The sequence below is a fragment of the Lissotriton helveticus genome, chromosome 1_1, assembly GCF_964261635.1.
Source record: "Lissotriton helveticus chromosome 1_1, aLisHel1.1, whole genome shotgun sequence".
NCBI classification, from domain to species: domain Eukaryota; kingdom Metazoa; phylum Chordata; class Amphibia; order Caudata; family Salamandridae; genus Lissotriton; species Lissotriton helveticus.
In genome coordinates this window covers 834,239,850-834,261,875 of record NC_136057.1, presented here as the reverse complement: position 1 = coordinate 834,261,875, position 22,026 = coordinate 834,239,850, and positions in this window count along the sequence as shown.

Below are 22,026 nucleotides of genomic sequence, written 5' to 3'. Positions count from 1 at the left end.
TCCAATGTCATGCTTGCCTTTGTGCATTTGAGAATGCAAGAAGTTCTCAAAACAGAGTATGATGTGTTATTTGGTGGCAAACACATCATTGTTTTCGGAGATCTTCTGCAGCTGACACCAGTGAAAGGGCAACCTGTGTTCAAAATGCTCACGCATGAAGATACCAGGAAGTGCCTAGGGAGCATTGGCAACGTCAATATATGGTTAAACTTCAATTATGCTGAACTGCATGAAAATATGCGTCAGGCGAAGGATGAAGTTTACAAGACTATTCTACAAGATGTTAGAATTGGAAAAGTGACCGAGCATGGGAAAGAAGCTTTACATGCACGATTACTGACAAATTTATATCCAGACCAAGATGTTGTGCCTGAGAATATTTTTCAGAAAATTACTGAGAAGAAATCTGGAATATGTTTGATGCCAACTCTTGCAGAATGTGCCAAATTCAACAACAAAATGTTGCATTTAGAAAAGCAAGAGATTGTGAAACTGGAAGCTATTGACAGAGTAGAGCACATGGGATCAACAATTATTTTGTCTGAGAATCTGAAAACAAAATTGGATTCATTAGAGAAGAGTATATCTAAAACTGCAGGTTTTGAAAAGACTCTGAATGTGTGCTTGAACTGCCGTATAATTTTAAGAAGGAATTTACATGTTGAAAGAGGTCTGGTAAATGGATCAATGGGTAATGTTGTTGATTTTGTGAAATACGGAAATAGAGATGGAATTGAATTTTTAAAAATTAAATTTGATGGCATTGAGGAAGTACAGCTAATTGGTCGTTGTTCTGCTAGATTTTTGCTTGTAAAAGACTTATATGTTCGTCGTAAGCAGTTTCCTGTTTGCTTGGCATATGCGGTGACAATCCATAAATCGCAAGGTTTAAGTGTAGACAGTGCATTGGTGAATATTGGCAGTTCTGTGTTCAAGGAGGGTATGGCATATGTGGCATTGTCACGAGTTAGAACTTTATCGGGATTGTACTTGATTGAGTGTGATGTCACAAACATTTGTGCGGATCTAGATTGTGTTAAGGAATACAATAGGTTAAGAAGAGAGTATGCGCCACATTTGCCTCAGTATCCTTTGTTTGAGAAACGTGTGGTAGGCCGGAAACGAAGAAATGTGACCAATATTGGGGAGGTTGTAGCAAAAAGACGAAAAGTCGATGAACCTGAAATTATAAGCAGAAACAAAAAGGATTCTGTTGAAGATGTTGCTGGTTTTCAATTTGAAAACAGTTCTGGTGTCAACTGCTATGCTAATGTAGTGGTTAATGTTTTGTTTTCTCTAGAAAATGTAAAAGAAGAGATTGTGGTCAATTCTGATCAAAGATTTTGCAGTTTGTTAAATTCTGTGTTAGAGAAATGTAGCACTGATAGAACAAACATAGAAAGTGTGTCTGAAATTCGAAATCTGTTAGACAGATGTTCAGGCCAAACACAATTCTCTCAAAATAGTCAGCAAGATTGTCAGGAGTTTTTAATGTATATGCTTGATGTATTGCATGATGAAGGTGTAGATGTAGATCACCTGTTTGGGCTTTCTTATCAATGGCAGCATGACTGCGAGAACTGTAGGGTATCAAGTACTACTAGTGTAGACTCAGAAAGATTTATATATTTAACTTTGCCAGACAGTAAATCAGTCTCTTTTAATAAGCTAGTAAAAGGAGCTGATCACAACATGGAGTGTAGCCAATGTAAATCTGAAATGATGTCCACATTATTTATACGAACATATGGCCAGTATGTCATTTTAATGTTCCAACGATGTAGGCCTGATGGAACAAAATTGACAACTTTAATTAAAAATTTTGTGGCTTCACAGTTGTCAATATCAGGAAGGACTTTTGTAACTGTAGCAATTATATATCATGACGGTCCTTCAATAACATCAGGACATTACACAGCTTATTTAAAGTCTAGAAATGGCTGGTCATTCTGCAATGATTCTGTTTTAATTTTCAAAAAAAAATTGCCGTATGACCTTAAAAACTCTTACCTGGTGTTTTTAAAACCAAAATTTTAGGGAAAGAATCTCGGGATGTGCTCTGAGGAATTTCAAGAAGTTCTAATGGCTCCTACACGATTTGGCCTTGAGGATAAGTGTAGTACAGAGACATAACTTCTTACCATAACACTGGACGTCATGGAGAAATACGTGCACTTTGAATGAGTTCAGAAAAACTGTTTCTTTTTATAAGCTAATTGAAGCAGCCAATCAAAACATGGAGTAGAGGGAATGTAAGTCTGCAATGCTGTCTACTGTTTTACATTGCTTTGTGATTAAAAGTGATGTAGAGAATTAAATAATTGTAGTAGTCATAAAGGTAGTGTAAGTCTGCTTCATAGTAAGCAGTATCAGTGTCATAGGAAATGTAGAACATGATTGAGCAAGAAGGGGAAGATATTACTAGTCCAGGATTGTGAAAATGATCTTCAACATTTTAATTGTGAAAGTTGCGGAAATACAACATGACGGGATTGGCTTACAAGAATTCTAAGAGTTATAAATGGCTCAGACACGATTTGGCCTTGTGGAAACGTGTGGTAGAGAGCGAGAAGTCATTTATTGTATGTAACATGTTTTTGAAAACAATGGAGGTTTTCTTTCAGAAAGTGGCGGGTTGAAAGTAATAACAGCACAACAGAGTGTAAGCTGTTCATAGGACATCCTTCGCCGTCATGGAAAGTAAGTTAACTTTAAGGAGTTCTGAATTCTGATTTGTTATGTTGTATGGGTTTTTTAAACACAATCATTTTGATTGTGTTTTTTTTTCCCCGCTGTTATATGATGAATACCTTCAAGTCACTGTTTTTAGTGAAATTTGATACATTCTGAGAACAGCAAAAATAAACCATTTAACATGTATAATTAATTCTGTTCTGTTTGCATTTATGATGTACATGTAGAACTGTGTAGGAGGCATGGAGAAGGTGAGGCTTCTGTAAGTGTCAAAGTTGTTGCATACAGTGCTCATATTCTACGTAGTCTTTCATATGATAGACTACATTTCCACAATGAGATACCTAAGCAAAGGAAACACAGGTGATATGATTGTGGAATGAGGAAAAGAAATTGCACGTTTTTCAATTATATTACCTGTGTTTCTTAACATTACACATCACATTGTGTAGATGAGGTTTAGGCCTGTTCCTGGAGACAGAGGAGGTCTAACATTTGTCCAAGAGTGCAGTCGACATGACACACTTGGTTGGTAGGCCTGCACATGTATTTTCTTCTCTGTATTCTTCAACAAACCTAAATTTCATCTGCAACTCTGAGTAGGACTTACCTGAAACAAATCTGTGAATAGGTTACACCTTATCGGCATCTTGAAACAATGATTTAAAATGTTAGGCTGAGATTTATGATGACTGTGCGCCTCATTTGCTCCGCTGTGGGTCACTTTTGTGTAAAACATGCACCATGTTGCAAGATAGGTTTCAGTTCATCTCCAGCAAGATACCATCACTTTGAAATGTATATAATTAGCACTGTGTAGGGGACATGCAGAAGCTGAAGGTTTTCTAAGTGTGAAAATTGTTGTATACACTGCTCAACTTCTGTGTACTGTTTGATATGCTAGACTCCATCTGCACTATGAGATACCTAAGCAAAGGCAACACAGGTGATGTGATTGTGAAATGAGGAAAATAAACTCCACATTTTTCAATTACATCACCTGTGTTTCCTAAGTTTACGAATGACATTGTGCAGATGAAGTTTAGGTCTGTCCACGGACACAGAAGAGGTCTAGCCTTTGTTCAAGAGTGAAGTGGACATGACTTACTTCATTAGTAGGCGTTCACATGTATTATCTCCTCTGTATTCTTCAATAAATGTAAGTTTGATCTGCAACCCTGAGTAGGCCTCAACTTAAACAAACCTCTGGATAGGCCACACCTTATTGTCATCCTGAATCAATTATTTAACATGTTAGGGACAGATTTATGATAGGTGTATGCCTCTTTTGCGCCACTGTGGTCACTTTTGTGACGCAGTCGCGGTTGAAAAGATTTGGTATGAGGCGACAAAATTATAAAATGATGAATCTAGGCAGATGTGTCATGCTGTAAAAAAACAATGCCACATGAAACCGATGCAGCAGTCATGCAAAAGATGCACAATGTTGCAAGATAGGACTCACTTCATCTGCATCAAGATACTATTAGTTTAAAATGTATATTTTTAGGACTGTGTAGGGGCATGGAGAAGCAGAGGCTTCTGTAAGTGTCAAAGTTCTTGAAAAACTATTTGTCCTTCAATCTTTTCCCTTGTTTTTTCTAATTTATTAAAAACATGTTTTAATATTTTTCAAATGTTTGTTCTCTCTTTCACAGATTTTTTAGTATAAAAAGAACAAATGACTAACTTAACGACAATTATAAGGTAAATGTTTTGTACTCTTTTTGTTATATTTCTATCACATTTAACTTCTATTAGTTCCACTGCTTTATTTCTTTAAGAATCACTTTCCTGCCTTTGCTACTTCCCTCATTCCTTTGTCTATTACTTAATTACTCTACTCCTTCACTATTTTTCTTAGTCCCTCTCTTATCATACTTCTTCACTCTTGGTCACTCACTCTGTCTCTATTACTTTCACTGTTTCTGACTGATCTAAAAATTTTTTTTTAAAAAGAACAGTAAGTATAAGGGAAGGAAACAGACAGTTATGTTAAAAGAAAGACAGCTATAGGGAGTAAACTAGGGATACTGTTACCCGCAATCCTCTGCTGATGATGTCACTGACCATGTCATGAATGATGTAATATGTGACATCATCAGCAGTGGATTACGGGTAATAGTATCTCTAGTTTACTCCCCTATAGCTGTCTTTCTTTTAACATAACTGTCTGTTTCCTTCCCTTATACTTACTGTTCTTTTTTAAAAAAAAAAAAATTTTGGTTCGCTCCCGGTTCGCGTACCGGCGAGCGAACTGGGAAGCGAACTAAGAGAAATAGAGGTTGGCAGAGTTCCAAATATTCTACCAATTTTTTAATAACGGGGAGGTAGTTCTGAAAAGAACTTTTTTTTAATTGTTTTTGTTGTTTTTTATTTTTTTTTATTTTTTTCTGAACATTTTTTTACTTTTTTTGAATTTTTCTGAACGGTTTTATATTTTTTGGGGTTTTTTTGGGGGGGGGGAAACGAAAACGATTCATTGTAAAGGGCTCAACAGGAGCAACAAAAAAAAAGAATTTATTGTTTGCGGCGTTTCGGACAAATTGGAAGATGATTGTCAATAGCTCTGTTGATCAGGGTGATGCTACTTTCTCTGTAGCAAATGAATCCATTGCAAAGTACGCAGACTTGTTTTACTTCCCCAAATCTCAGTTGTATATTTGGCACCATCTCCCTGCCCTCTGGTCCCGTCACTTCCGGTACAACAGATCTTCTGGCCATAATAGGGGGATTATCTAGTTCGTTACGAAACTGTGCAGCACTGTAGTTGTTAGGATGCCACCTAGTCATATGGCGATGCATTGTGTAGTTTCCGTAACTGTATTTCTTCTCGGTCCCTCTGGACAGTCTATCTTGACATATAAGGCAAGTTACGTATATTGCATTTACTTTTTTCTGGCCTTTGGGAAATTTAAAAAATTGCCAAATGAAGTTTTCTATCCGGTGAGACCTCCTGGGCTCCTCAGGCAAAAACTGCCTCTCTTCCTGCTCTTCCTCCTCTTCCTCTTCTTCCTCTTCTTGCTGAATTATAACTTCAGCAGGTGGTCCTCTCTTCCTTGGATGTGGTGGAGGTGGTGGGGAAGCACCAGCTGAAGCTACTAAAGAAGCCATTGCTCACTGGTAACAAAGGGTCTTTCTCTCACAAAGATGAAAGTCAGAGTGAGGAAAGAAGGAGGGGTTTTCATCATTTGGGAAAAACAATAGTTCTCAACCAATGAAAAGTGTTAATTTTAGATTACATGACCTAGTGTTACATCATTAGGAAACCAAAAGTGAAATGAACCAATGAAAAGTGTTATTACCAAGTCACATGACCTGCTGTGTTTACGATACGCGCTTTGCGCCGCCTCCCTGTTTGCTTCCGAGAACCTGCGCTTCGCGCCTCGCTTCGCGTACCAGTTCGCTAACGTAGCACGTCATATGACGTATCACGCGACAACGTGAAACGTCATGCGGACGCGAGGCGTCACGATGTTTTCTAACGCGGCAGTTGCGTTAAAGGAACGTTTACCGGTTCGCGGACTATTTCGCGGCATCAAGGTCAGCTAACGGGAAGCTTCCCGATTCGCGAAGCGGGAGGGAAGAAAAAAAAATATTAAAAAAAAAAATTATTAATAAACATATAAAATATATTTTTGGTTTTAAAGAAGAATACATTTTACAGCTACAGATATTAGCTTTTCAAAAACCAATGAAATTCACTGAAAAAACCATAGGTTATAGACCATATATAGCTAGGAATTAGCATTTACAAAACCTTGAAAATTCACTGAAAAAACCATAGGTTATAGACCATATATAGTTAGGAATTAGCATTTAAAAAACCTTATTTTACTCACACAAAACCATTGAAATTCCATATATAGTTAGTTGCACTAACTATATATCGCGCACCCGCAATCCACTGCTGATGATGTCACATATTACATCATTCATGACATGGTCAGTGACATCACTGATGACATCACTGATGACATCTCAAATGACATCACTGATGACATCACTGATGACATCTCATTTGACATCATTCTTGTGCTAATACGATAAACCTCTTCAGACTCTAATATAACCTTAGATACACTCAGTGTATACGGACACTCACACACTGTCACTCATCCATGGAGTTACTCACACACCTAGTCAGTCATGCAAAGAATCAATCACACCTCCATTTCCTCAACTATACAGTTATACACACCTTACTTATTCAAACATATACTAACACATATTTACTCTCTTATACAATCCCTGATACAAGTTCACAATGATCCATACAGCCACTCACACATTCAGTGGCTCTCATGCACAGTTATTTATATATGCCAACTCTCACATGTACTGTGTTTTACATATGTACTTACTATGACATGTAGCATTGAGATATCCATTCACTCATCAATACACTCATGCACACAGTCAACCGCCCATGTAGCTGTTTCCACATGCACTCTTGAACTCATACACCTAGTGAATCAACTGCTCACACATCTATGCACAGAGTCACACACCTCCCAGCCACCCCCGCACAAAGTCAATCTCCCATACAAATACTTGGGCAACCAATCAATAACATATATAGCCTCTCGTATAGCTAATGATCCACACATGCAGCAGTTTACATCACAACAGACATACTGAAGCACACATTCAGACAGTTTAGTCACTAACCCATGCATTTAGTACGACACATTTATTCACTCACTCATACAGTCAGTCACGCACCTACTAAATCCTTCATCCAGACACTTATACATCCACTCATTCTTCAATATATCAAACATATTTAAACTTTACAGAAACACACAGTCACTGGATGATGTCATCAGTGATGTCATCAGTGATGTCATTTGAGATGTCATCAGTGATGTCATCAGTGATGTCACTGACCATGTCATGAATGATGTAATATGTGACATCATCAGCAGTGGATTGCGGGTGCGCGATATATAGTTAGTGCAACTAACTATATATGGAATTTCAATGGTTTTGTGTGAGTAAAATAAGGTTTTTTAAATGCTAATTCCTAACTATATATGGTCTATAACCTATGGTTTTTTCAGTGAATATATATATATATATATATATATATATATATATATATACATACACACACAGGACAACAAGTACTCAACACCTATTCCTGCAGGTAAAGTTATACAGGAGGATCCAGATGTGGAGGAGGGCCCTACAAACAGCCAATCCTCAGAGCACAACAATGAGCCCGCAGTAGGACAGCAGCAACACTATGCATCAACTAGAGCTAAAGCTGCAAAAGCGTGGAACAACTTACCAGCTCATCTCAGTAATGCTATTGAGCTCCTCTCCTTCAGGAAGGGACTGAAAATATGCTTGTTTTCTGAATAAGCTATCTCCTTTCCTGGAAACCAGTTAGGCAGTGCTCACGCCACGACTCCCTTGGGTAGAAGTGCGCTTTAAAAGCTTATTAACATAACATAACAACCATAACTACAGCCACAACTTTTGCAGTTCCTCTAAATGAGACTTCTGCTGCTGGCACCATTGCGGCTTCTTCTACTGCCTCCACTGTTACTATGGCTTGCATTATACCAGTGGCCCAGGGTTTACTCAGTCATCTTGAAGAAGGTGAGACTTTATGAACATATCCCCAGACAGAGCCAATAGGGACAACCTTGTGATTGTTTTGGAGGGATAAGCAGATCGAGATTCTTTAAGTGCCCCCTCTTCTCAAGAGCATAAAGATAAAGCTGGGCCCTGGTCTGCAGATATCCATTTTTTGGCAATAATGTAATAGGGCTGAAGTCCATATGGCAGAAGATGGCAACCACAGAGGCAGTACAAATATCCCTTCACCATACCTTTTCAGAAACAACGACATGCTTCTCCTTGACCTTGGACAGCACCAGAGAGCAGATCTCTGGTAGGTGGCAGGTGGACAGATCAGCTGTGCCAGATAGGATCGACTAGAGAAAGAAGGATAGGTTTGCACAGTGTCATTGAGTACCGCAAGATGGAGGACAGTCCATCCGTCAGGTGCCTAATTGTCTCAGTGACTCCATCCAATCATTCATCGTCTAGATAGCAAGGGAAATATGAGGAAGCTATAACAATGCTGGCCAGTCTCCTGGAAAGTCAGGGCATTAACCACTCTCAATCAAGCTTGTTTCCAGCTTTGGATAGGAGCACCACTCTCAACCTTGCATCTATTTATTTACTTAACATTGCGCCAAGTTCAACCCATTTAAGCCATTAAGGAGAATCACTTGCTGCCCAACTGCATTAGCAGAGGATCACACCAAGAAGGAGGTATGGCATCCAAATGGTTTGGGTCACAGGCTACAAGGGCTGTTGGGGATAGGGTGGGTGATAGAGAATGACATCTGGAAAAGGAGATCATTGGTGTTAGGGTGGGAGGGAGGAGAGGGCAGGGCACAGAGAGTGTTGGTCTATGGTGGTGGTGGTTGGATAGTATGGTTAGGGAATGGGATAATTGGGCTTATGGTGGGAGGGAGGAGAGAGCAGGGCACAGAGAGTGTTGTCTCTGGTGAGTGTTAGTAGAGTGCGGTAAGGGAATGGGATATTTGGGGTTTGGGTGGGATACCGGACAAATGAGCCAGGGAGTAAGAGTACATTAGTTGGTAGCTTGAACGCAATTATTGTGTGATGTGTGTTTTTTTTACCAGTATCGCATAACATGGCACTGAAATTCAGTTCAAAGTAAGTCGCAAGGATGTTGACTGATTTTGTTGTGGTACTCTTCCTTTGTGGCTCTCTGGACAACCAAAGTAATGTGAGTGCAACCTGAGGCATCTAGCACACTGGGAAATATCCAATTGCATATCATTTGTCGTTGAGTGCATTTACTGTATGCTGCTCTTGAGGGAAAGAAAATATGATGAGCAATTACATTTGTCAGCATGATCAAACTCTGTTTGATAGTATGTAAGAGGACTGTGAAATTTCTTGCTGCAGGTCCACTGGGTCTAGTAATCACTGCAAGAAAAGACATGCAAGCCAGAAATGTTTCTGAGGGGGTGTATTGGCTGCCTGTATACCTCTGTTCATCTCTGTTCCATCCGCAGTAGCAGGAAGGAGTGATATATGGGGTCATGTTGAGCCGATAGATAATAGAAATCCAGGATACAGGCATATTTGGGGTGGGAGGGTGATATTGTTGGCCCTGCTACCTGGGTCACTTCCTTCATCTTGGCACTTGTGGTGCTGAGCACCATTCTTCTCCTCTATGAGCAGAGTGACACGCTCGATCTGCAGCTGGAACTGACATAGCCACTCAATCACAATGTGTGTCTATGCTTGTGAGTATAGTTGTAGGCTGCATTAAAGGGCTCTGTGCTGAGGTGGATGCACCTGGTAGTCAGGAGTGTTGAGTAGCTCACTGTGGTGGGGGAGGTAGTGTTCAAAATTCCTGGATTTCATAAAAATCATCATCTCTTTGACTCTTCAATTCAGTTTGTTGATTTTTTTTTATTGTTTTTTGAGTAATCCCACCTCATAAAACACAAACGTGGTTTTGGTGCTTGTAATCCAATACAAGATGATAGATTAGATTTTAAGACTTTCATGGTAAGAAATCAACTTTCCACCCAACGGGACAGAATGCTTACGCTTTTGGCAGCCTTGTGTCATAAATAATGCTTCCCTTTCTTCAGGGATCTTCTATATGATTAGAGTTGCGCATTTCTTCTCTCCCTGTTCCTAGTTCATGTCTTTACTGAATTTCTCTTCATCCCAAGTTATTAACCAATAGTTTGAAAATGTTACATTTTAGCTCCATAATAATATGATGTAATTTCAAAGGCTTTCTGCATTTCTCCATGGTAGTTCTATTTTTATTTATGCTCATTAATCAGCTCATTAGATGACAAATAATTGTGGCAAAACCCAAAAGAATCTCTTGCGAGCTATTCGCTGTGAGTGTGATAATATGCAACGATTTCTGGAATCATCCACTCTGCTTTTATTTTGTTTTTTTATTGCTGGTATTGATCTTTTAAATCTGCATGGTTAATTTGTTTTGATGTATTTTGCTGGATATATTTGGATGTAGTATTTTTTTTAACTTAGCTCTTGGCTGTCATTTAGGCTACAATGTATAAATGGCAGTTATTCGCAAATCAGCTGGTGTTTTTGCACACCGTCTGGTTTGCGTCCTGAGTCACATTATTTGATGGAACATAGGTCCTAATTAGTTACATCACAAAATCTAAATTAGCAGGAGGTGGTAAAACCTATTGCCTCATTCAGGCAGGAAGCAGTTTGCGACCCGCATCTATGTCTGAGGTCTGAGAGGGACCGCAGACTTCTAGCCCTGCATTTGCAATCTCCACTAGACACATTTTTTGAAAAGTACTATCTGTACCTTTAAGGGACTCAGAGGCAGATTTACCGATTTCTCACGTATCATAGTGCAGCAGCCGCAAATGTTCCACTGCGCTGCACGATGAGAGAGCATGAGAGCGCCAAATTTACTGAAATATGGCTCACCCCTCCCCTCTCCCTAGGGCCTGTGCTGAAATTAGCTGCTGTGCCCACGGAGACACCTTTACACCACAGTTCAAGGGTGTCTCCGTGAGTCAAGCATAGGTTTTATACTGGAAGGATTCTCTTCAAGTACTAAATACTATGCTTAGACTAATTTTAAGCATTTTCCCACGTGTGAAATAAAGGAGAAAAAAGACATTTCTCCTTCATAGCGCCTGGTAGAAGGGTGCACTATGTTCTAACGCTGTCACTTTCTGTAGTAATTTGGGTTTAGTGTCAAAAACCTGGGGGGGGTTCATGGGTGTGCTCATGTACCACCCATGGTACGCCCCCTTGGCGTGCAGTAATGCAATGCTGGTTTCACATTATTTCCAGAACTAAACAAGTTTAGCGCTAAAAAGAAAATCAGACTCAAAGATTTTGAGCCGATTTGCGTAACTTTTGTGACACACACACAGCGTCAAATCTTAGTAAATCTGCCCCTGAGTGATTTGCCAATGCTTGAGACGCTTTAAGAAAAAGACAGTCAGCACGCAAGGAATAAAATAGGAGGGCATGCAGTGTGCACTGCAGCTTCCACTGATCCCGGGAGGACACATGCCACTATTAGCAAGGTGGAATATGTCCCCATAAGTCCCACGGTGCATCTGAGTTGCCACCTCCTGTCGGGTGTCGGGAAAACCGTCAGTGGTTTTTGACTGCAGATGCAGTCTGCATTCATCTCTGGAGAATACCTCTAAAGTGCTGTGTCCTCTGTACCCCTGTGCACACGTTTGGTGGCCATGTCATCGTAATGTTCAGGTCGGAATACCTCATTTGCAGTCTGGAGTCAACTTTTAGAAGCCTCATATGGTGTATCCTATTCTGGGGATTCACATAATCCTGTTTTTCTGATACCATATTTGATTGTGGATTTTTTTAATTCCAAATTTTACATGCATTCATTAAATTTGTCACTTAACATTTTCCCCTTACCTCACACCAACTGTGAAAATGGGTAATTTTTGTGCTTCCCCGTTTTTTTGCAGGGGTTCGATAGGTTTTTTTTAGGAGTAATTTAAATATGCTGATTAGCTTGACAAGTTAATTCACAAGAAAAAGGTGTTCACTACATTTGCATGGGATTTTCCTGGTCAAGTTTTAACGAGCTCTTGCTAGCATTCACTAGTGTAACTTTGAAGCAAATGTAAAACTAAAATGCGTAACCAACTCATGACTGTGTACATTACTAAGGTGTGCTTATCATAGGTTTAAATTTGGTCAAGACTTTTGATCAGGTGTGAAATATACAGGCATTACTTGCTACTTGTTACAGATGCAATTCAGACTTACACCTGGAAAATCTTTTGTGACCATTGCATTGCTCCATAAGTTAAGTCCATAGGAACTGTTTCGTCACTTTTGCCTATCCCGAAGATCAAGTCGCAGCAACTCTGTCACCTAAGCGTGTCACCTATCATCATCTTCTCGGGAAACGACTTCATAGACTTTTTACCAGTGTATCAGGGTGACTCTCAAGTGTAGTCCCTTTCTATGCCTTAAGGACACTCTAAGAGATTTACTTTTCTGAAATAAAAATGGGTACTGGATGTTCTGGAAACTCTGAGCCCACATGGTAAAAGCTTAAAGAGCACGTTTAGTGGAAACAGCTGTAACTTTCTAGTAAAGCTAAAACTTTTTGTGTTAGAGGAATATTTCCAAATATTTTTCAGTACCCATTTGGAAATGATTAAGCTCCTATTTCACTTTCCGCCATTTTGGTTTGCAGCTGGACAGGTTTCAGAGCTCAGACTCTTACTAAGAAAACACACACCACATCTCGCAGGATTGGCCTCAAAACAAATTGATGGTGATACCAGAGAGACGTTAAATGATTTATAGTTCACGATGCAGGTCACAGGATCTTTGGAGACCTCTCAACGAGCAATGAGCAGCTTGACAGTCTGGCGCACAAGGCACTCTGCGGTTCAGAGCGTTCTGCCCTGCAAATGCGATGAGAAGACATTTCACGGTCAGGCGCGGCACACACACCAGTCCCCCGCTTTAAAATCCTGAAATGCAGCTGAAGGTATGAAATGGTCAATTACAGTCACTACACGACCAAGTAAAAACATTCCAAATGAAGAGTGTATGCTTGAAGAATAGGAAAATGATCATGACAGTCTTTCAGACAGTCGGCGCACTTGGACTAATACTGTTAAATATTTTATATGCATTGTTTTTGTACATGAAATACTAATAAAAAATTATATCACAAAATCAAGCTCAAGAGTCAGGTGTCTTCCGTCGTGCAATGGCGCCTGATGTTTACGCAGTGGCATCGCGCGCCACAGGACGGCTGAAAGTGGTCTCTGGCCGTTAGGCGTGCATATTCCAATTTGGCCATCACGCCCTTTCACAAGACACTAGGCGGGAGACGCCAATCAGTGCAAACGTGATCTCGCGTTGGCTGTGCACAAATCTTAGACCTAAAATAGGGGATGTCTCACTGTTTTCCGAGTTGCCAAACAATCCGCATCTATATGAAGGGAATCATTTTAGGTCAGCGAGGTTTTGGATGATACATTTCAACCCTATATCATTTACCATTATACTTGTAAAGATGGATGATACTAAACCACCACGCCTACTGCACAAACACAGGCCCAACAGTGATAATGTTAAAGATAATGTAAAAAAAGAAATAAAATGAGTGTGGGAGGGAAACCGTAGCGTCTGCGAAGCATTTAAATCAGTAGATTTAAACAGGAAAAAATGACAATGGATATTCGAGGATGGCCCAGTTGATGACTTCCTGTGAAGTCGACGTTTCTCTAGATATTAAATAAATGCTTCCCACTTCAGACAGAGAGGAATTATTTTTACCTTATTCTACCCTAATTTAAACGTCTGAGTATACCCGTCCCACTCGGGGTGACAAATGCAAAAACAACAGATGATGGACAGAATGCAGAACAATGTCATACATTCACCCCAGTACATAGATCTGGGCCTAAATCTATTGTTTTTTGCTCACCACACCACCCCAGTTCAGACATGGCCATATGCAAATCAGCCTTGACCCTGTGCCTCATGGGAACAGTCCAGCCCGAACTGCCAAGCCATGTCTTCCCTGGACCAGAATCAAGCATCCTAGGACTGGTTTCTGGTTATCAGCCGTCTTCAGCCAGGATAGCTTGACTCCAGTGACGTGGAGAGCACGGGACTCACGTCTGTGCATACCCGTCTCACTCGGGGTGACTAATGCAAAAACAACAGTTGATAGACAGAATTCAGAACAATGACATACATTCACCCCAGTACAGAGATCTGGGCCTAAATCCATCGTTTTTCTGCTCACCACACCACCCCAGTTCAGACATGGCCATTTGCAAATCAGCCTAGACCCTGTGCCTCATGGGAACAGTCCAGCCCGAACTACCAAGCCATGTCTTCCCTGGATCGGAATCAAGCATCCTAGGACCGGTTTTTGGCTATCAGCCGTCTTCAGACAGGATAGCTTGACTCCAGTGGCGTGCAGAGCACAGGACTCACGTCTGAGCATACCCGTCCCACTCGGGGTGACAAATGCAACAACAGTTGATGGACAGAATGCAGAACAATGTTGTTAAACAACAGTTGATGGACAGAATGCAGATTGTTAAACAACAGTTGATGGACAGAATGCAGAATTTTAATATTTTAACAGCAACACAAAAAAACGATTGATTTAGGCCCAGATCTCTGTACTGGGGTGAATGCATGACATTGTTCTGCATTCTGTCAATCACTGTTGTTTGTGCATTTGTCACCCTGAGTGGGACAGGTATGCTCTGACGTGAGTCCGGTGCTCTCCATGCCACTGGAATCAAGCTATCCTGGCTGATGAGGGCTGAAAGCTCGAAACCGGTGCGAGTAGCCTGGTGGCGCCGCAATTCTTAAAGCGCTATTGATTTTGTCCTCTATCTTGTGAAATTGCATGCAACTCTTGTGCTCTGTATTTTAAAAGATGTAAATATTTTAATTGATATTTCTTAGCGTGTGAGTTTGGGGCACTGTGAATTATTTTGCTGGGGGCATTTTAAACAACTTACTCTACGTTACCGACCCCGTTCCACCGCGGCTGGTGTGCCGTTTGTGCAGAGGGCGGTAACCACTAGTCCACAGAATCCCTACTTCTGGCAGGACGCGGTCTAGTCGTCCGCCGGAAGGAAGGGTATTTAGGCAAGAGTGTAACGAACGCGCGGCGGACTGCGAGTAGCCTGGTGGCGCCGCAATTCTTAAAGCGCTAGTGATTTTGTCCTCTATCGTGTGAAAATGCGTGCAACTCTTGTGCTCTGTATTTTAAAAGATGTAAATATTTTAATTGATATTTCTTAGCGTGTGAGTTTGGGGCACTGTGAACAATTTTGCTGGGAGCATTTTAAACAACTTACTCTACGTTACCGACCCCGTTCCGCAGCGGCTGGTGTGCCGTTTGTGCGGAGGGCGGTAACCACTAGTCCACAGAATCCCTACTTCCGGCAGGACGCGGTCTAGTCGTCCGCCGGAAGGAAGGGTATTTAGCCACGCATGCACCGGACGCGCAGCGGGCGCGCCGGATTCGCGCCTAAGGCAAGCCCGTCTGCGCCCGTCCACGGCCGATCGGGGACTGGGGCCAGAACCCCTGCTGGATCTGGGTCACTCTTGGGCTATACTCGGCAACAGCTGATTGATTTACGTACAACGGTCAGCCCACAGTGTATTCATGGACTGGATCCCAGTAAAGGGGATGCTGTAAAGGTCTGCAAGCACTGTGGTATCAGGTTGAATGGTGATACCCGAGTAGGAGGCTCCACCAAGGAAGTTATTTGTGCGCTGCTTAACTGTAGGTCCATAAAAAAGCACAACATGGAAGTGCGGGACCTACTGCTGGACAACAATCTAGACATTCTTTTTGCTACAGAGACCTGGCTCGACGGGGATTCGGACCCTGAAATACTAGAGGCCCTGCCCCAGGGATATAGCATCTGTAGGCAGGACAGAGCCCGAGGAAGGGGGGGCGGGATTGCTTTGATCCACAGGGACAATATTATCTGCACTATGGAACCGGCTAGTATAGCGGGTAGTGAGACAGGGGCGTTCTCTATAACAGTGTCCAGTAATATGATTATTAAAGGTCTACTGATTTATAGACCCCCGGGTGGGAGCAGCAAGTTTGTGGAGAGCTTAATATGCAACTTGTTATCCCCTGCTATGAGATATGACAAATTCCTCTTACTAAGTGATCTCAATATGCATTTCGATGACGGACCTAACATGGCGGCCCGAGAGTTTCGCCAAGAGCTGTCGACCATGCAATTGACATTACAGTCGGCACTACCTACTCATCGGTTGGGTCATCAATTGGATCCACTTTTTTGTAATTGGGAGAGCATTAAGGCTGAGCTCCCTGTCCCGATGGTTTGGACTGACCACTACTTGGTACCTTTTCGCTTCAAATTCATGGAGGGCAGCAATCCGGGGAAAGGAAGGGAAACTAAAAAGAAACAGAGGAAGTGGGCTAAATTTTCTTTAGACACTTTTTGTGCCAGTCTAAAACAGGGGCCCCCCCCTGATGGGCTAGGTATCACTATTGATGAAGCTTGCGCCGCTCTCGACAAACGTATTGAGACTGCCATGGATCAGACTGCCCCCTGGCCGAGGAACGGCCCTGTGCGCCGCACTAAATCAGCTGCCTGGTTTAATGCTGAATTGAAAGAAGCTAAGTCAGCATGTAAACGCATGGAAAGAGTCTGGAGAAAGGGCTATCTTCCGGAGGCGGGTAAGGCGTATAAAGAGAGCCTTAGAGGTTATCACGCCTTGATTAGGAAAACCCGCTCGATCTACTATACTGATCGTATCGATAAGGCAGAGTGTTCGACTAAGGAACTCTTTATAGTTTATAAGGAGATATCAGTGCTGGCTTCAAGAAGTGAACAAGCTGATTCCTCTGCACAAATATGTAACCAGATCGCTGATTTCTTCTATAAGAAAGTGCAAGATATTTATACCACCTTTCCTAGTGAGGCCAGGATTGGCCTCAGAGGTGATTCGCCTATGGAAGGTACTATTGTGGAGGAAGACAGCATCAGTACCTTTTCGGTCCCGGATGAGGCTATGCTAATAGCAGTAGCGAGGAGGGTCAAATCTGGCTCCCCCAGGGATCCGGCTCCTGCCAAGATTTTGAGTGGCAGCCTGGAAGTACTGGCACCTTATGTTAAGCATCTTTTAGCTCTGTCATTTGAATCTGGCAAGGTGCCGAACACATGGAAGCAGGCTGTTGTACTCCCACTTAAGAAAAAGCCGCAAATCAGCATAACTCAACTCAGTAATCTGCGCCCGATTTCCCTCCTCCCCTACTTCTCTAAAATAGCAGAAAAGCTGGCTAACCATCAATTGATGGCTCACATCGAGGCGCACAGGCTTTACCATCCCTCCCAGGCTGGCTTTCGTGCCCATCACTCCACCGAATCTGCCCTTCTCTTTTCCACAGAGGCACTGAGGAAACATGTAGATGAGGGTCAGACAGCAGCGCTGATTCTTCTCGATCTCAGCGCTGCGTTCGACACTGTAGCTCATCACACCTTGCTACAGTGTCTGAGAAAAAGTGGAGTGACCGGGAGAGCCTGGTCATGGTTGGAATCTTTCCTCCACAACCGCAGCTTCTATGTGGAACAGGGTGCCTATAGGTCAGAGGCTCGTGACCTAAAGCAGGGTGTTCCTCAGGGCTCCAGCCTCAGCCCTACCCTGTTCAATTTGTACGTAGCACCGGTGGCTGCTACTGCTGAGCAGTATGGGATAGAGATGGTAACTTACGCTGATGATACTCAGCTGGTTGTGGCTTTGTCGCAGCCAGTTGAGCAGGCCGCTAGTAGATTCGCATCCTGCCTTCAAGATCTGGCAGGTTGGATGGCTAAAAATTGTCTTAGACTGAACGGGGACAAAACCGAGGTGCTTATCATTGGCAAATCCCCCTCGGTGTGGACCTCTGCCTGGTGGCCTCAGGCTTTGGGCCCATTACCTGTCCCCAAGGACCAAGTGAAGAACTTGGGCATGTGGATAGATTCCAAAATGTCCTATGATTATCATACTCGGCGTGTCTCAGGGACATGTTTTGGAGTTCTCCGCAGTCTAAGAAGGACACTTGACCTACTCCCAGCGTCCGCCAGAAGAGCCCTGGTCCATGCCTTGGTTACTTCGAGGCTGGACTACGGGAATGTCCTCTACCTGGGACCTAATGCTAGCTGCATTTCAAGACTGCAGCATATCCAGAACGCAGCTGCACGACTGGTGCTTCAGCTTCCCAGGAGAGCCTCCTCAAAAAGAGCCTTGGAGACACTGCACTTGCTCCCTATTAGGGAACGCATAGAGTTCAAAGCACTTTGTGTCAGTCACAGGATCGCCCATGGCAAGGGCCCGGGCTTCCTGCGTAATCTGCTTTCTCCTTACAAGCCCACTCGGCTCTTGCGCTCGATGGGCGCTGGCTTGTTTTCGGTCCCTAGAATCAATAAGGCAAGAATGGGAGGGCGCTCCTTCCATTTCTTAGCCGCACGGAGATGGAACTCCCTCCCATACAAGCTCCGTGTGAAACCCTCGGAGATGCTGTTCCGGAAGGAGCTGAAAACTCTCTTGTTTCCGAAGCCTTAACTTACCGGCACAGGACTAGCCTCGTTCCATCTGTCCAGGCTGCTGCTCAGTCCTTGATAGCGCGGGGACACACTGGCAAGTGTAACCAGGCGCTTTAAAAGCTCATTATTATTATTATTATTAGGATGCTTGTTTCCAGTCCAGGGAGGACCTGGCTTGGCAGTTCGGGCTGGAATGTTCCCATGGGGCATAGGGTCAAGACTGATTTGCATATGGCTGGGTTCAAACTGGATTGGCATGGTGAGCAAAAACACGATGAATTTAGTCCCAGATCTCTGTACTGGGGTGAATGTATGACATTGTTCTGCATTCTGTCCATCACTGTTGTTTTTGCATTTGTCACCCCGAGTAGGATGGGTATGCTCAGACGTGAGTCCCGAGCTCTCCATGCCACTGGAATCAAGCTATCCTGGCTGATGAGGGTTGAAAGCCCGAAACCAGTCCTAGGATGCTTGTTTACAGTCCAGGGAGGACCTGGCTTGGCAGTTCGGGCTGGACTGTTCCCATGGGGCATAGGGTCAAGACTGATTTGCATATGGCTGGGTTCAAACTGGAATGGCATGGTGAGCATAAAAACAATGGATTTAGGCCCAAGTCTCTGTACTGGGGTAAATGTATGACATTGTCCTGCAGTCTGTCCATCACTGTTGTTTTTGCAGGTATTTTAATAGCAGCAGCAGTTAATAATAGACAAGAGAGATTGACGCCCCAGGTGGGAAACCTCAAAGGAGCTAATCGCAGTGTGCGGCAGCAGCAGACGAGCTGAGATGGCAGGGTGGCGAATAAGACTTTTGTTTGCCATTTGGCGAATTGGCAGGCTGTTTGAAACTTTAAAAGATTTTTAAGCAAGACAGGAAGACATTTGAAGCAAGCCAACACTTTAGCCAGGGTTGATGCAGCGACTGGAATGAAAGCAAAAAAACGTCCCAGGCACATGAGACAGCCGTTCTCCATCTTAGGTTAGAAAACATCGAAGAATCAATTTCAGGTATTCCCGCAAGGCTGGAAGACACAGAGTCAAGGATAGCTCACTTGGAGGACCAGATGAGCTCCACAATCCAGAAAATCGGTGAAGTGACAGCAGATAAGATCGCCCTTGGGACCAAACTGGAAGAATTGTAAAACCACTCACGCCGCTCGCATCTTCGAATTGTGGGATTGCCGGAAGGGAGTGAGGGTACCAACACCCTCTGCTGGGTTGAAGCATTTATTAAGCAAAAAGTGCTTCCGGACTATTCTAGGGATTTAACATTAACTAGGGCCCATCCGGTTCCCGCTCATTCCATCCCAAATTCCAAGTACCCTAGTACAATTCTAATTAACTATGCTGACTACAGAGTCAAAGAGAATTCCGGATTTTTTCAGACATGTCAGCAGGGGCAGCACGTAGACGGAAAGAATTTGTAAAGCTCTTGCTTTTATTTTGAGCACAGGGGGCTCAGGCATCCATTGCACAGCAGTCAAAGTTAAGGGTGCTGGTTAAAGGAAAGTTTCATATGCTCTTCTGGGTAAAGGAAGCTCAAGAGTTATCGAGAGAGATTATCGCTATGGGATGAATTTGTTTTGAATTAATTTATGGAAATGAATAATGTTTGATTTTTTTGTCCACTGGGTCTTTTCCGCTGTGTGTGTGTGTGTGGGGGGGGGGGGGTAGGTCCCCTAGGGTGCAGGATCAGGGCACCCAATTAGCAAGTAGGGAGGGTGAGATGTGGGTTGCAGGGCCTAACGGATCAACCACATTTCTGGGGAGGGTTTTAGGGGTAGGGGTAGGGGGTAGAGGTGGGTTGGGCGGGTACAGCAGAAGTAGCAGTAAAATGAGCAGTAGCAGGGGCATTTCAGGAAAGATCGTTAGTATTGCGGGATTATTTGTGTATTTTGTTGACCTACTGTAAAAATGACAAACAAGTGCTGTATTATTTCAGTTAACGTCAATAGGATACTTAACAAACAAAAGTATGGAGCACTAATTAGGTGGTTAGATTCCTTCTCACCCCAGGTTTTATTTCTCCAGGAAACTCATTTGAAAACCAACTCCCCAAAGTTATTTCTCCCAAGGGTATTTTCTCATGCGTTTTTTGCCTCAGCTGGGTTGGCTAAAAAAGGAGTAGCCATCTATTTCTGTAGAGGTCTTCCTTGGGAATTTGGCCAAATCCGGAGAGATCCCTTGGAAAGGTGGATATGGACAGAGGCCAAATTAAATGGTACAACAGTACATTTTATTAACTACTATGGCCCAATAGTAGACAACACTACAGCCCTACTTAAAAGTAGTGAGATACTCAGGGGGGCACCCGGAAAGATAATTTTGGGTAGGGATTTTAATTTTATTCAAGATTTAAAGAAAGATAGTTCTAATAAAAACAAAAAGGAGTTGAAACCCCAAACCAAAAAAGTTGTAGAGGCACTAAGACAGGAACTTTTTCTGATAGACCCCTGGCGCCACTACAGTCCAACCGATTATAAATGTACTCGTTACTCAAACCAATTTCATACAGCCTCCCGTTTTGATTTCTTTTTAATATCATGATCTCTGAGCTATACAGGTATTGAAATAAGGGCAAACTCATTTTCAGATCACTCCCTTGTTAATCTCGAAGTGGAGATTGAAGCGTGCAGGAGGATAAGATCCAGGTGGCAGATGGATCGTCTCCTCCTGCAGGATCCTCAGTGGGTTGCCGATACAAAAGAATGGATATTGGAGTTCTTAAAGATAAATGACAATATGGCAGAAACCGTTTCAGTCTGGGGTGGATTTAAGGCAGCCCTTTGCGGGTAGATGATCGCGTTTTCAGCCGCTCAGTCCATAAAAATGTGAGAAAAGATTACTAAACTCCAGCAGGCAGTAGATAACGCAATGAATTTGAAAAATACCCAGTCTCACGGGACGGTGGACGCCAGACCTCAGCTTGAAAAGGTGAAGCAGGCACTGAAGGAGTTTTTTTACAATTGAAGAGATGACGAGCTGTATGAGGAGAGCCAAATGGTGGGTAAAATGCTTGCCAGTTCAACTAAAACAAAACAGGAAGCAGCCCTGATTTCTGAAATCATTGATCCCAAGACCCGAACTTCTATAATTGACAAACACGGCAAAGCCTTTTTGGAGCACTATTCACAGCTATACACTACTAGATATGAGGTAGAACTGGATCAAATTCATAATTATTTTGTGGAGGTAAATCTTCCTATTCTTTCAGGGCTGCT